At 52.9% G+C, this 13,656-nt stretch overlaps 1 protein-coding gene across 3 annotated transcripts in view; it reads left to right on the top strand.

Annotated features, from left to right (window-relative positions):
- LOC146839398 (equilibrative nucleobase transporter 1-like) overlaps positions 1 to 13,656 on the top strand; it is a 470,932-nt gene that overhangs the window by 393,446 nt on the left and 63,830 nt on the right. The window lies entirely within an intron of this gene.

The following is a 13,656-nucleotide window of genomic DNA, read 5'->3' as shown; positions in this document are numbered from 1 at the left end:
AGACGTCAGTTGAGAAGGGCATAGGGAAGTAAAGAAGGAGGTTACTGTGGTCAGACAGAGAGCAGTGTAGGGGGAGGCTGGGCACAGGGCAGTGAGGGTGAGCAGGTGGCAGTGAAGGAGGAAGGTAAGAAGGGCAGGGCCTGTGAAGGAGAAGGTGAGGGTGACACAGGGCAGATAAGGGGCATCAAAAGTCAGTGAAGGATGGAGGAGGTGAGGGTGAGTTGGGGGCAGTGAAGGAGGAGATAAGGGTGAGAAGGTGGCAGTGAAGGAGGAAGTTTAGAAAGGCATGGCCTGTGAAGGAGAAGCTGAGGGTGAGACAGCAGTAATGGTGGATGTGAGGGTGATTTGGGGGCAGTGAAGGAGGTATTGGTGGTGAGCAAGGGGCAGGGAAGAAGGAAGTGAAGAGCTGGGCCTGTGAAGCAGAAGGTGAGGGTGGACACAGGGCAGTCAAGTAGGAGATGAGGGGCAACGAAAGTCAGTGAAGGAGAGGTGAGGGTGAGTATGGTGCAGTGAAGAGGTAGACAAATGAGAGTTGAGGCAGTTAAGGGGAAGGTGATGGATTGTTGAGACAGCTAAGAATGTGTGAGGGATGTTACAGAGCAAGGTGAAGGAGGCAAGTGAGTAGGAAAGGATTTGGCGATGTGGTGGGGGTGGAGCAGATGAAGAGTTAAGGAAAGCAACAGAAGATGGGGTGGAGCTGTGGATGCGGAGGAGGGCAGGAAGGGCACAGACAGTAAATGAAGAGGTGAAGAAGAGCAGAAGCAGAAAATGTGTGGTAAGTGTAGCATTGTGCAGGAAATCAATCAATCATTCAAACATTTGTAGAGCGCACTAATCACCTGTGAGGGTCTCAAGGCGCTGGGGCGGGGGGGGGGGGTTGGAGTGCAGCTACTGCTCGAACAGCCAGGTTTTGACAAGTCTCCTGAAGGTCAGCAGGTCCTGGGTCTGTCGCAGCTGTGTAGGGAGGGTGTTCCATGTCTTGGCGGCGAGGTAGGAGAAGGATCTGCCGCCGGTGGAGGCGTGGGACGGTGGCGAGGTCGGCAGAGCGAAGCTGGCGGTTCGGGGTGTAGAAGGTGAGTTGTTTGTTGAGGTATGCTGGTCCGGTGTTGTGGAGTGCTTTGTGAGCGTGGGTGAGGAGGTTGAAGGTGATTCTCTTGTTGACTGGGAGCCAGTGCAGGTCTTTCAGGTGGGTGTAGATGTGGGTGTGGCGGTGTATGTTGAGGATGAGGCGTGCGGAGGCGTTCTGGAGTTTGGCCGTGGTTCCTGCATAGAGAGCGTTGCCATAGTTCATGCTGCTGTAGACGAGGGTCTGGGTGACCGTCCTTCTGGTTCCAGTGGGGATCCATCTGTAGATCTTGTGGAGGGTGTTGAAACAGGAGGAGGAGATGGCGTTGACTTGCTGGGTCATTGAGAGCGATGAATCCAGGATGAACCCCAGGTTGCGTGCGTGGTTGGTGGGTGTGTATGGGTTCAGCTCACAGGGCGGCTGGCCAACAAGAGACATCCCAGGCGGATGGAGTGGAGCAGAGGTTGAGGACCTATGTCTTGTCTGAGTTAAGTTTCAGACGGCTGTTCTGCATCCAGTTGGCGACGGCCTTCATTCCTTCGTGGATGTTGGTTTTGGCGGTAACAGGTTTCTTGGTGAGTGAGAGGGTCAGTTGTGTGTCGTCGGCATAGGAGACGATGTTGAGGTTGTGCGAGCGGACGATGTTGGCGAGCGGTGACATGTAGATGTTTAAAAGGGTAGGGCTGAGGAATGATCCTTGGGGCACGCCGCAGATGATCTTGGTGGCTTCAGAACGGAATGGGGCGAGGCGGACCCTCTGGGTTCTGTCGGTGAGGAAGGAGGTGGTCCAGGGCTTTGTCGTGTATTCCTGCGTCGTGTAGGTGTGTGCGTAGGGTGTGGTGGCAGACGGTGTCGAAGGCGGCCGAGAGGTCCACAAGGATGAGGGCCGCGGTTTCGCCATTATCCAGTAGGGTCCTGATGTCGTCTGTTGCAGCGATGAGGGCGGTTTTGGTGCTGTGATTGCTGCGGAATCCAGATTGAGACGGGTCCAGGATGATGTTCTCCTCGAGGAAGTGGGTCAGTTGACTGTTGACAATCTTTTCGATGACTTTCGCCGGGAGCGGAAGACGGGAGATGAGCCAGAAGTTCTTGAGGTCCTTTGGGTCCGCTGTGGGTTTTTTGAGTAGGGCGTTGATCTCGGCGTGCTTCCAGCTTTCCGGGAAGGTGGCGTCTCGAAGGAGCTGTTAATGATCTTCCGTAGTTGGGGTGCGATGATGCGGTTTGCTTTGTTGAAGATGTTGTGAGGGCAGGGGTCGGGATGGTGAGCCGGAGTGGATGGTGTTCAGGGTCTTGATGGTGTCATCGTCGTTGACGTGGGTCCAGGAGATCAGGCGGTTGGTGAGGCTAGGGGGTGGTGAGTCTGCTGTGTCGGCGGCTGTAGGGAGGGTCTGGGCGTTGAAGCTGTCGTGGTTGTCTGCAATCTTGCGGTGAAAGAAGGTGGCTAAGGAGTGTCATAGGTCTTGTGACGGCGGGATGTCATTGGAGCTGAAGCTGGGGTTGGAGAGTTCCTTCACGATGTTGAAGAGCTCTTTGCTGTTGTGTGCGTTGTTGTCGATGCGTTCCTTGAAGGAGGTCCTTTTGGTGGCTCGGATGAGTTGATGGTGCTTGCGGCTGGGTGATAAGGGAGGCAGTGCAGTGAAAGAGGGGGTGGAGAGGGCAGGAGCCCAGAAATGTTGAAGTTAGAGGAAAGGACCAGTAAAAGAAGAGATAAAGGAGAAAAGGTGGCTGTGAGGGAGGGCAGTGCAAGAGGAGCATGAAGAGAAGACTGTAGAAAGGAATGAGTCTTAACAAGAATGTGATGTTGGGCAGAGGCAGAAAAGTACATATTAAGGTAAAAGCAGGAGAGTGAAAGGGCAAGGACAGTAAAGAAGGATGCGGGGAGGCCGTATTAAAAAAATGTGTTGTCATGGGGTGGATAACATCAAGAAACATGGAGGTAAGAAAACGAGGTAGGGAAGGTATTGTGGGATACTCGCAAACAATAAAAAGCGAAGCAAGAGAGGCTCATGGGAAGTACTTGTGGCGTAGGAGGACGTGACGTTATATAAATCGGGGAATTTTAAAGCGCACTACTCACCTGTGAGGGTCTCAAGGTGCTGAGAGGGGGGGGAGGGGGTGCTGCTCCGGGATTGGCCCGAAGAGCCAGATCTTTAGGCTCTTTCTGAAGGTGTGCAGAGTGTCGACTGGGAGTTCATTCCAGGCCTTGCCAGTGAAGTAGAAGAAGGCTCTTCCACCCGCTCTGGATCTGCAGATGCGTGGGGATTCTGCCAGGGCGAGATCAGCTGAGCTGAAGTTTCTTTTGGGTACGTGGAAGCAGACTCTGTCGTTGAGGTATTTGGGTCTGATGTTGCGGAGTGATTTGAAGGCGGAAGTGGGCAAGTAGCTTGAACGTTACTCTCTTCTTGATGGGGAGCCAGTGGAGATCTCATCGGTGTAGTGTCATGTGCTGTTGTCGGGGGATGCCGAGGGTGAGTCTGGCCACGCTGTAGCAGGGATTTGTTGATTCCAGCGTAGAGGGCGTTCCCGTAGTCCAGTCTGCTGGTTATGAGTGAGTGGGTGACTGTCTTTCTGGCTTGTGGGGGGATCCACTTGAAGGTCTTGCAGAGGATGCGGAGGGAATTGAAACAGGTGGAGGCGAGGGCGTTGATCTGGGAGTCATGGCGAGGGAAGAGTCGAGGATTATGCAGATGCTTCGGACATGGTCTGTGGGTGTTGGTGGGTTTCCGAGGGCGGGTGGCCACCAGGTGTTGTTCCATGCTGCGGGGTATGATCCGAGGACGAGAACCTCGGTCTTGTCCGAGTTGAGCTTAAGGCAGCTGCTGCTCATCCAGTCTGCCACATCCTTGATTCCTTCCTGGAAACTGAGTCTGCTTGCTTCAGGGTCCTTCGTGAGGGAGAAGATGAGCTGGGTGGCGTCTGCGTAGGATACTATGCTGAGTCTGTGCTGTCTGAGGATGGTGACGAGGGGGGGGGGGCATGTAGATATTGAAGAGCATGGAGCTGAACGATGATCCCTGGGGTACTCAGCAGTTGATTTCGGTGGGTTCGGAGAGGAAGGGCAGGAGTCTGATCCTTTGGGTTCTGCCGGAAAGAAAGGAGAGGATCCAGTAGAGGGCGGCTCCTCTTCTTCTGGCGTCTTGTAGTCTGGCAGCGAGAGTACGGTGGGAGACGGTGTCGAAAGCTGCGGAGAGGTCTAGTAGGAGCTACGGTGTGGCCCTGGTCAAGGAGTGCGTGGATGTCATCTGTGGCAGAAAGGAGGGTGGTCTTGGTGCTGTGGTTTCTTCGGAATCTGGACTGGGAAGAGTCAATGATGTTGTTCTCTTTGATGAAGGTGGTAATCTGGGCGTTAATGATTTTCTCAGTGACCTTGGCTGAAAAAGGGAGGAGAGAGATGGGGTGGTAGATCTTCAGGTCCGACGGGTCGGCGGAGGGTTTCTTGAGCCGGGCATGACCTCTGCCTGTTTTCAGTCATCATGAAAAATGCCGGTTTTGAAGGTGGTGTTGATGGTGTGGCGTAGTTCAGAGGCTCTATGGAAGATGTGCAGCAGGCAGGGGTCCGTGGGGGCTTATGAGTGGGTGCTCCTTATGGTCGTTGTGGTCTCTTCGGTGGTGACTGGGGTCCAGGTGGTGATGGTTTGGCTGGTCGTTCTTGTTGGGGGGGGGGGGGGGGGGTTTGCTCGCTGACTTTATCATAGAGGGTGGAACTAGGTGCTGAGCTTGTCGCAGAGGTCCTGTGAGGGTGTGACATCCGTTGTTTCACTGGGTGGTTTAGTGAATTGCTGGATGATGTTGAAGAGTTCCTTCGGGTTGCTGGAATTGGTGAGGATTTTGTTCCGGATGAAGGTCCTCTTGGTGGCTCTTATGCGTTGGTGGTATTCTGTCATGGCGTTTTTGTAGGAGGTCTGGTCTTCGGTGGCTTTGCTGTTTCTCCATCATTTTTCAACGCGCCTGCAGGAGCGTCTGGCTTCTTGGAGGTCGGTGGTGAACCAGGGGGCCTTCAGAGGGCACTGTCTGTTGGATTTGCTGAGGGGTGCAAGCTTGTTTGCGCAGCTGGAGATTCAAGGCTTCTCCTTGGCTGCGGAGTTGGCGTCGGTTGTGGCGGAAGTGGGGTCGTTCATGAGGGTGGAGTGGAGGAGTTCTTCTCAGACTTTTCCCCAGTGTCTTCGTGGTGGGCGCGGCGTGGGGAGCTACGTCGTGGTGGTGTTAAAGGTGAAGTGTACGCAGTGGTGGTCTGTCCAGATGAGTTGCGAGGTGTGGTGAAGCAGACCTTGTCCCTTCCTGCGAAGATTGGGTCGAGGGTGTGTGCTGCCTTGTGGGTGGGGGTGGTGACGAGCTGCTTCAGTCTAATGTTGGCGAGGTTGTCAAGGAGGTCGGTGGATTCAGTTGTGGTTGTTGAGGTGGAGGTTCAGGTCTCTGATGAGAGTATAGTCCGTGGAGGCAATGGCATGGGGTGCAATGAGGTTGTCAATGGTGGTGGTGAAGGAGGCACAAGGCCCTGTGGTCGGTAGGCTAGGGTGCCATGCAGATTGGTTTTGAGCCTGGTCTGGATCTGGAAGCGGAGGTGTTCGGTGTTAGAGAGGGAGTTGCTCGTGCTGGAGGTGGAGAGTCAGAGGGAGCTGTTGTGTGCGATGGCGACTCCCCCTCCTGGGCCCTGTGGGCGGTCCTACCTCTGGATCTTGTATCCATCGGGGATGGCGGTGGCGGTGTTCGGGACGGAGGAGGTGTTGGTCAAGGTTACCGTGAAGAAGGCGACATCTGGCGAGAGGGTGTCGAGGAGGTCCCAGATCTCTACAGCATGTCTGTGCAGGGAGCGCACGTTGAGGAGGATGCAATGTAAGGTACCGGAGTAGTTGGCGTTCGTCGTGTGGGTGGAGTCTGGGGGAGGGGGGTGTGGTCGGAGGCCAAGGTTTGGCAGCAGTGGCTGCAGGAGAACTGACCGTGGATGGTGTTTGGCGTGGCCAGCTTGCAGTTCTTGTTTCTTCCTGGGTTGAGTGTGAGGAGGGCGGCTGGGTCGTAGTGGTGAGTGGTCAGAGATCCAAGGGTTCTGGCGATGGTCACAGTCAGGTCATGGACGGGCGCAGACGGGCTTGCCTGTGGCGCACCATTGCCGTGCCCGCAGCACGCGTCCGCTGCACGACCACGCAGCGGCCACCATTACATAGGAAAGGGAGGGGCATGTAGCTGGGAGGCGGGAACCGGAACCCGCAGGGGGCAGGGGCTGCAGCAGCGGCAGGGAGGAGACTGGCACAGGGGTGCAGAAAGTGGCAAAAACTGGCTAAACAGAACAGCACAGGGCACAACAACTTAAAAAAACAAAAGCAGTACAAGGCACAAACAAGGGGCACTGACCAGGCTGAAAAATGGGCACAGCACAGGAGCGGACAGCAGCGGCCTCGAACACCTACCAGGTGAAAGCAAACAGGGTCAGCGGCGAGGCACACACAGCGAAGCTGCTGGGGAGAGAACAGGTCTCCGACCAGAGGTTGGAGGTCTTGCTTGCGCTGCCCCACCGCAGCCGCCATCAAATAGGGAAGGGGGGAGGGACGTGCAGCTGGGAAGTGGGAACGGGAACTGGCAAGGGGGAGTGACCACAGAGGCAGCAGCGGCAGGGAACAGACAGGCACGGGGGCGCCGAAAGTGGCAAAAACTGGCTAAACAGGACAGCACAGGGCACAACAACTTAAAAAACTAAAGCAGTACAAGGCACAAACAAGGGGTACTGACCAGACTAAAAAACGGGCACAGGACCCGCCAACAGCGGCCTCGAACACCTACCAGGTGGAGTCGAACGGGGTCAGCGGCGAGGCACACACAGCGGAGCTGCTGGGGAGAGAGCAGGTCTCAGACCAGAGGTCTGACTTGCTTTATAAGGTGTTAGGGCAGCCAGGAGCAGTAAGGAAGGAGGTGACTGGGGCAGGAAGCAGCAAATGGAGAAGGGAGGGTGGGTCAGTGAAGTGTCAGTTTCAGAGGACAGGATGAAGAGTGGTGGGTGAGGGAAATTCATGGACGTTTGGGTAAAGATGGGACAGTAGGGAGAAGTGGAAGTATCTGGTAGTAATGAATGATGAAGAGCTGGGAGATGGCAGTAAAGAGTGCTGTCGTATTGTTAGAGTAGATGTAGAAGTGAGGACATGTGGGATAGTAAATGTATGAGATGTATTAAAACATGGGGTAATAAACTAGGATGTAGTGAGGGAGGGTACAGGACAAGAATGCAGAATAAGAGGGCGTGATACCTTGAATGTTGAGCTTAAGACAAGTATCTAGCAGTGAGGATGGAGGTGGGGAAAATGTAGGTAGCAAAGCTGGAGAAGGTGATTAAATAGGGGGACAGTAAAGGAAGCTGAGCAGTAAAGACAGATGTAGAAAGTGTACTGGCTTGCAAAGGAGGGAGACAAGGAGGCAGTAATGCCAAAGTCAGCAAAGTGCACAGGCTATGAAACTTCTGAGATTGAAACATTCCCCTATACCTCTAGTGTATTTGTAACACACACTATCACTTCTGAGGGTATCCTGGCACCGAGCAGCTGTGCGTGCTTAGCCCTGCCTAGGGTAGGTTGGTTAATTGAAAAGGCAGGCATTCAGCTTCTTGTGCTGTTCAAGTTGTGGAGGGAGGAGGAGGCTCTGTTGTGAAGTGGAAGGTCGTTCCACACTTTAGGAGTGATGTAAGCAAACGTCTGTGCTTCTGATCTGGTTCTGTGTAGGCATGGAGTGTGTGCAGGTAGGAGTCCTGCAGAGCAGAGGTGTCTGTGTCAAGTCAAGTCAAGTCACAAAACTTATATAGCGCACTACATACCCATAGGGTTTCAAGGCGCTTAGGAAGGGGAGGAGGATTACCTTTCAAATATCCAGGTTTTAAGTTGCTTTCTGAATGCTAGGTGGTTCTGGGTGAGGCGAAGGTATGCGGGGAGAGAGTTCCATGTTTTAGCAGCCAGGTAAGAAAAGGATCTGCCTCCCATGGTGGTCTTGTTGATGCGAGGGATAGTGGCGAGGGCTTGGCTGGAAGAGCGTAGTTGGCGGGAGGGGGTGTAAAAGGACAGACGTGAGTTGAGGCATTCTGGTCCGATGTCGTAGAGTGATTTGTGTGCGTGGGTAAGCAGTCTGAAAGTGATCCTCTTATTGACGGGTAGCCAGTGGAGGTCTTTGAGGTGACCAGAGATGTGTTCGTTGCGTGGGATGTCTAATATGATTCTGGCTGAGGCGTTTTGGATTCGTTGGAGTTTCTTCTGGAGTTTTGCGGTAGTACCTGCGTAGAGGGTGTTTCCGTAGTCCAGTCGGCTCGTGACCAGAGCGTGGGTGACAGTTTTCCTTGTTTCGGTGGGGATCCAGCGAAATGTTTTTCTGAGCATGCGAAGAATGTTGAAGCAGGAAGAGGATACGGCGCTGACTTGTCTGTTCATTGAGAGTGAGGAATCCAGGATGACGCCTAGGTTCCGTGCGTGGTCCGTCGGGATGGGTGCTTTTCCGAGGGCTTCCGGCCACCAGGAGTCGTCCCATGAAGAGGGGGACGTACCTAGAATGAGTACTTCAGTTTTGTCTGAGTTCAGTTTCAGACGGCTGTGTTTCATCCATTCGGCAACTTCTTTCATTCCTTCGTGTAGGTTAGTTTTGGCGGTGCTGGGGTCATTGGTGAGAGAAAGGATAAGTTGGGTGTCATCCGCGTAAGAGATGATGTTGAGGTTGTGATGGCGTGCGATGGCCGCGAGGGGGCTCATGTATACGTTGAAGAGGGTGGGACTGAGTGAGGATCCTTGTGGTACGCCGCAGATGACTTCATAGGCCTCGGACTTGAATGGTGGAAGGCGGACTCTCTGGGTTCTTCCGGTGAGGAACGAGGTGATCCAATCAAGTGCTTTTCCTTGGATCCCGATGTTTCTGAGGCGCTGTAAAAGGGTGCTGTGGCAGACTGTGTCGAATGCTGCAGAGAGGTCAAGGAGGATGAGGGCGACTGTGTCTCCATTGTCCAGTAGAGTTCGAATGTCGTCTGTTGCTGCGATGAGGGCGGTCTCAGTGCTGTGTTTTGCTCGGAAGCCAGATTGTGAGGGGTCGAGGGATTTGTTGGCTTCGAGGAAGGCGGCGAGCTGGTTGTTGACAGCTTTCTCGATGACTTTGGCCGGAAATGGAAGAAGCGAGATGGGGCGGTAATTTTTGAGTTCGGTGGGGTCTGCTGTGGGTTTTTTCAGGAGGGCAGTGAGTTCAGCGTGTTTCCAGTCTTCTGGGAAGGTAGCGGAGTTGAAGGAGCAGTTGATGACGTCTCGGAGGTGCGGTGCTATGACGGAGTCTGCTTTGTTGAAGACGTGGTGAGGGCATGGGTCTGTGGGGGATCCTGAGTGGATGGAATTCATCAGGCGGATGGTGTCCTCAGTGGAGATTGGGTTCCAGGCGTTAAGGGTGTTCACGGGGGGAAGGTGTACAGCAGATGGTGGGGTGGGTTGGTTTCCGGGTTGGTTGTCAAAGCTGTTGTGGATGTCTGCAATCTTGTTGTGGAAAAATGAGGCTAGGGAGTCGCAGAGGGTTTGAGAGGGGGTGATGTCGTTGGAGTTGGCCGAGGGATTGGAGAATTCCTTGACGATGTTGAAAAGTTCCTTGCTGTTGTGGGCGTTGTTGTCAAGTCGATCCTTGAATGCTGTTTTCTTGGCTTTTCGGATTAGTTGGTGGTGAGTACGGGTGGCGTTTTTGAAGGCGTCCTTGGTGCTGGTGGTAGGGTCTTTTTTCCAGGCCTTTTCGAGGGAGCGGCAGAGTTTCTTGGATTTCTTAAGCTCATCGTTGAACCATGAGGCCTTCTTGTTGCCGGGTTTGTTTTGACGTTTTTTCAGTGGAGCTAAGGTATCAGCGGTGTTGGATAGCCATAGGGTGAGGTTGGCGGCGGCTTCGTTAACGTTAGAAGAGAGGGCTGGGGTGTTTTGAAGGAGTAATGCGGAGATTTGGTCCGTGGTGATTTTGTTCCAGTTTCTTTGCAGAGTTGGTTGGAGGTGGTTGGTGGGTTTGGGCTTGTTGTAGGTGAAGTGGACGCAGCTGTGGTCAGTCCAGATGAGATCCGTAGTGTGGCTGAAGGAGACATGATTGCTGGAGGTGAAGATGGGGTCGAGTGTGTGACCTGCGATGTGGGTGGGGGAAGTGACCAGTTGTTTAAGTCCGAGGTTGGCGAGGTTGTCCACGAGGGTGGCGGTGTTGTGGTCGTTGATCTTTTCGAGGTGAAAGTTTAGGTCTCCCAGAAGGATGTATTCTTTGGAGGGGAGCGCGTGTGGGGTGATGAAGTCCGTGATGTCTTCACTGAATTTTGCGCGGGGTCCTGGTGGCCTGTAGAGGAGTGTGCCTCTGAGTGTGGTCTTGGGGTCGGTGTGGATCTGGAAGTGAAGGTGTTCGGAGTTGGCGAGGTTGGCGTCGGAGCTGGTTGAGATGCGGATGGATTTCTTATGGACGATGGCGATTCCTCCTCCTGTGTGGCTGGTACGGTCTTTGCGAGTGATCTTATAGTCTTCAGGGATGGCAATGGTGATGTCTGGTGCGGAGGAAGCGTTCATCCATGTTTCCGTAAGGAAGGCGATGTCCGGAGAAGTGGTGTCTAGTAGATTCCATAGGTCGATGGCGTGCCTGTGGACCGATCGGGTGTTGAGCAAGATGCATTGTAGGTGGTTGGGGTCGGGTATCTGTGGTGTGGTCGTAGTGGAGATGTTGTTGGTGCCGCTGAATTTGCAGGAGAAGCAGGAGAAAGGACCGTGAGTTTGTCCAGGGGCGGCTTGGACGCAGTTGGGGGCGCGACCGGGGTTAAGGGCTAGGAGGGAGGCGGCATCGTAGGTAATGCGGGGGGGCTGGGCAGCGCGAGGGGCAGGGGGTCTGGCGCTGGGCGCGGTCCAGGCGCGGACGGGCGTAGACGGGCTTACCTTTGGCGCACCTTCGGCGCGGGTTGGGCGCGGGCGCTGCGCGTGAACGCTGCGCGCGGGAACAACTGTCATATATGGATAGTGGAGGGGGAGGGGCGAGGGCGGCTCAGCTGGGAGGCGTGGCGGGCTCAAGGGAACAACAACAACAGTAACAGAGCCAAAATGGAGGGGAGGGCAGAGCAGGGCGCCGATAGCACACGATGTCAATTACACAATGCAGGAAAGTAATGGAGCGACCAAGCAAGCATCCGGTGAAGCAGTGACCAGGCGGTGGGAAATGATAATGATTCCTGGCGCTGTTTAAATAAATAATTAAATGCTCACACGCTCTAAAATCTTTTCGCTATGCAAATATAAAGTACCGCAACTCTGAAACGCTGAAACGCTATGGCGCTATTACAATCAATGAATCACTCAGCTTTGTAGCACAATACCGCCTTTCAGCAGCAAGCAGGCAGGGGAGCGACCACTCGAGGCAGGAGAGGACATGTGACTGTTCAGGTAGGTGGGGCCTACGTTGTCTAGTGCCTTGAATGTGTGTATAAGCAGTTTGAAATGAGTGTGTTTGTGTATGGCGAGCCAGTGGAGCTCCATGAGTGGTGGTGTGATGTGAGTTCTGTGTGGGAGGTTGAGGATGAGTCTGGCTGCCGAGTTCTGGGTGGTGAGCTGCTTGGTGATCCCATCATAGAGTGTTCCCATGTTTCAGCCTGCTGGTTACCAGGGCCTGGGTGACCGTTTAACTGGTGCTGGTTGCCAACCATTTAAAGATCTTCCTCAGCATGCTCAGTGTTGGATGCAGGTTAGAGTGCTAGGGTTGACTTGTGCAGCCATGTCCTGCTTTCTATGGAGGATGATTCCAAGGTTCCTAGCATGGTTGCTAAGTGTGGGAGTGGGTACGAGTTTGGCCGGTCACCAGTTGGACTCCCGTGGCAAAGATCACTCCTTCTGTCTTGTCAGTGTTGAGCTTGAGATAGTTTGGTCATACAGGCAGTGAACTTGTTTCTTGTGTTGGGGGTAGTATCCGAGAGGGAAAGTTACATGTTGTTGCCTTAGAAGAGTATGTTGAGGTTGTGTGCGTAGATGACATTGGCTAGAAGGATCATGTATGCGGTGTAAAGGGTGGGGGCGGTCTGACGAGGATTAAGGTGCCATGCTGGCAGCATGTGTTCTAGCCTTTAAAAAGGAGCAGATTCAGTGAAAAGTGGGCCCTTGGATGCCAATCTTGTGCAGGCGCATCAATAGGATGAAGTGTGAGACAATGTTAATGTTGCACAGAGGTCAAGGAGATGAGGGCTGCCATGTCTTCTCTGTCAAGGATCATGCAGATGTTGTCTGTGGGGTCGATGTGTGCTGCTTCTGTACTGTGGTTGGGCCTGAATGTTGACTGTGTGCTGTCGAGCAGCTGGTGGTTACTGAGTTAGCCCATGAGACAGTGGTTGATTATTTTCTCCAAGACCTTGGCTGGGTATGCTAGGAGGGATACAGGTCTGTTGTTGGAGACTGTGGTTGGGTCAGTGGATGGTTTCTTGTGCAGGGATGTGATGGTGGCATGTTTCCAGGTGTCCAGGTATGTGGCGGAGGGTCTAGTGGGAAGGTCTAGTGGGGGCAAGAGTACGATGGGGTCATCCAGTGAATAGTCTTCATGGTAGCAGTGGTCGAGGTTTGTGGGAAGTCGGTTGCAACAGTGACGGGATCTGGTTGAAGGTTTAAGTTGCTGTACGTGGCAGTGATTTTTTTTCAGAAGAATTGCAAGAGCTTGTAACAAAAATGTTGTGAGGAGGGGATGTTGCTGGGGCAGCAAAAGGCATGGTGATATCTTTGATGATGTCAAAAATGTACTTGCTGCAGCTTTTTACGGCGTCGATGTGGTCTGCAAGTGCTGTGCGCGCATAGGCGCTGGATGTAGAGGTGCTGCCCCAAAATAACTATGATGGAGTTCAGAAGGTGAATGGGGAATAAAGATGCCTTTACATTTTATTTTTATCTTGTCACATTCGTGGTCTGTTCAAAGAAGATGCCAAATGTCTGGCTATGTCTTCCGACAAAATGCTGCTTATTCGTTTAATTTAGACATTGGTGTTCTTTCACTTTCTCTGACTACAAAGTAAAAGTATTTTGTGAAGTGAACTATCTGACAGTCTTGCTGGGAGACTTCAAGCAAAAGGAAAAGCTGTAGAATGTCAGTTTTTTTCTAACACACACCATTTTGAATACCTGTAAATGAACAGGCACAAATATTTCAAAATACACTAGCAGTTTGAACAGCACAAATGAAGCACATTTTTTTTTAAATTCTAAAGTGTGTTTGGAACACATATTTTAATAGGATCTAAACATATCAAGACAATTTAATTGATAGGCAAATTATAAATATTTGCTGAAACCTGAATTAATCACAATTTGTGCAATACAAAGTTTTATCAGTAAAGCTGCATTTCAGTGAGAATTTTGTGGCCATTTTAGTGGGCAATGGGCTTATAATGACAGTGTGCTACTGTGAGAAAGTAGGATCTGCTTTCATGGTTACCCCCCCCACTTTTTGCTGGCGTTATTCTGTTTTTTGACTGGGATCACAGTCACTGTGCTTCCTCCCGATATTTGACAATGTTAAGTACTTTGGTACCTTCCCAATTGGCTACTGGTGTATCCCTGTAAGTCCCTAGTACGAGGTGCTAAGGTACCCAGCGCATAGGTACACCAGGGGTC

This window comes from Triturus cristatus, chromosome 4_1 (genome assembly GCF_964204655.1).
Source record: "Triturus cristatus chromosome 4_1, aTriCri1.1, whole genome shotgun sequence".
Lineage (NCBI taxonomy): Eukaryota > Metazoa > Chordata > Amphibia > Caudata > Salamandridae > Triturus > Triturus cristatus.
The sequence above is the reverse complement of the archived record's forward strand: the minus strand, read 5'-3'. Positions and strand labels throughout refer to the sequence as shown.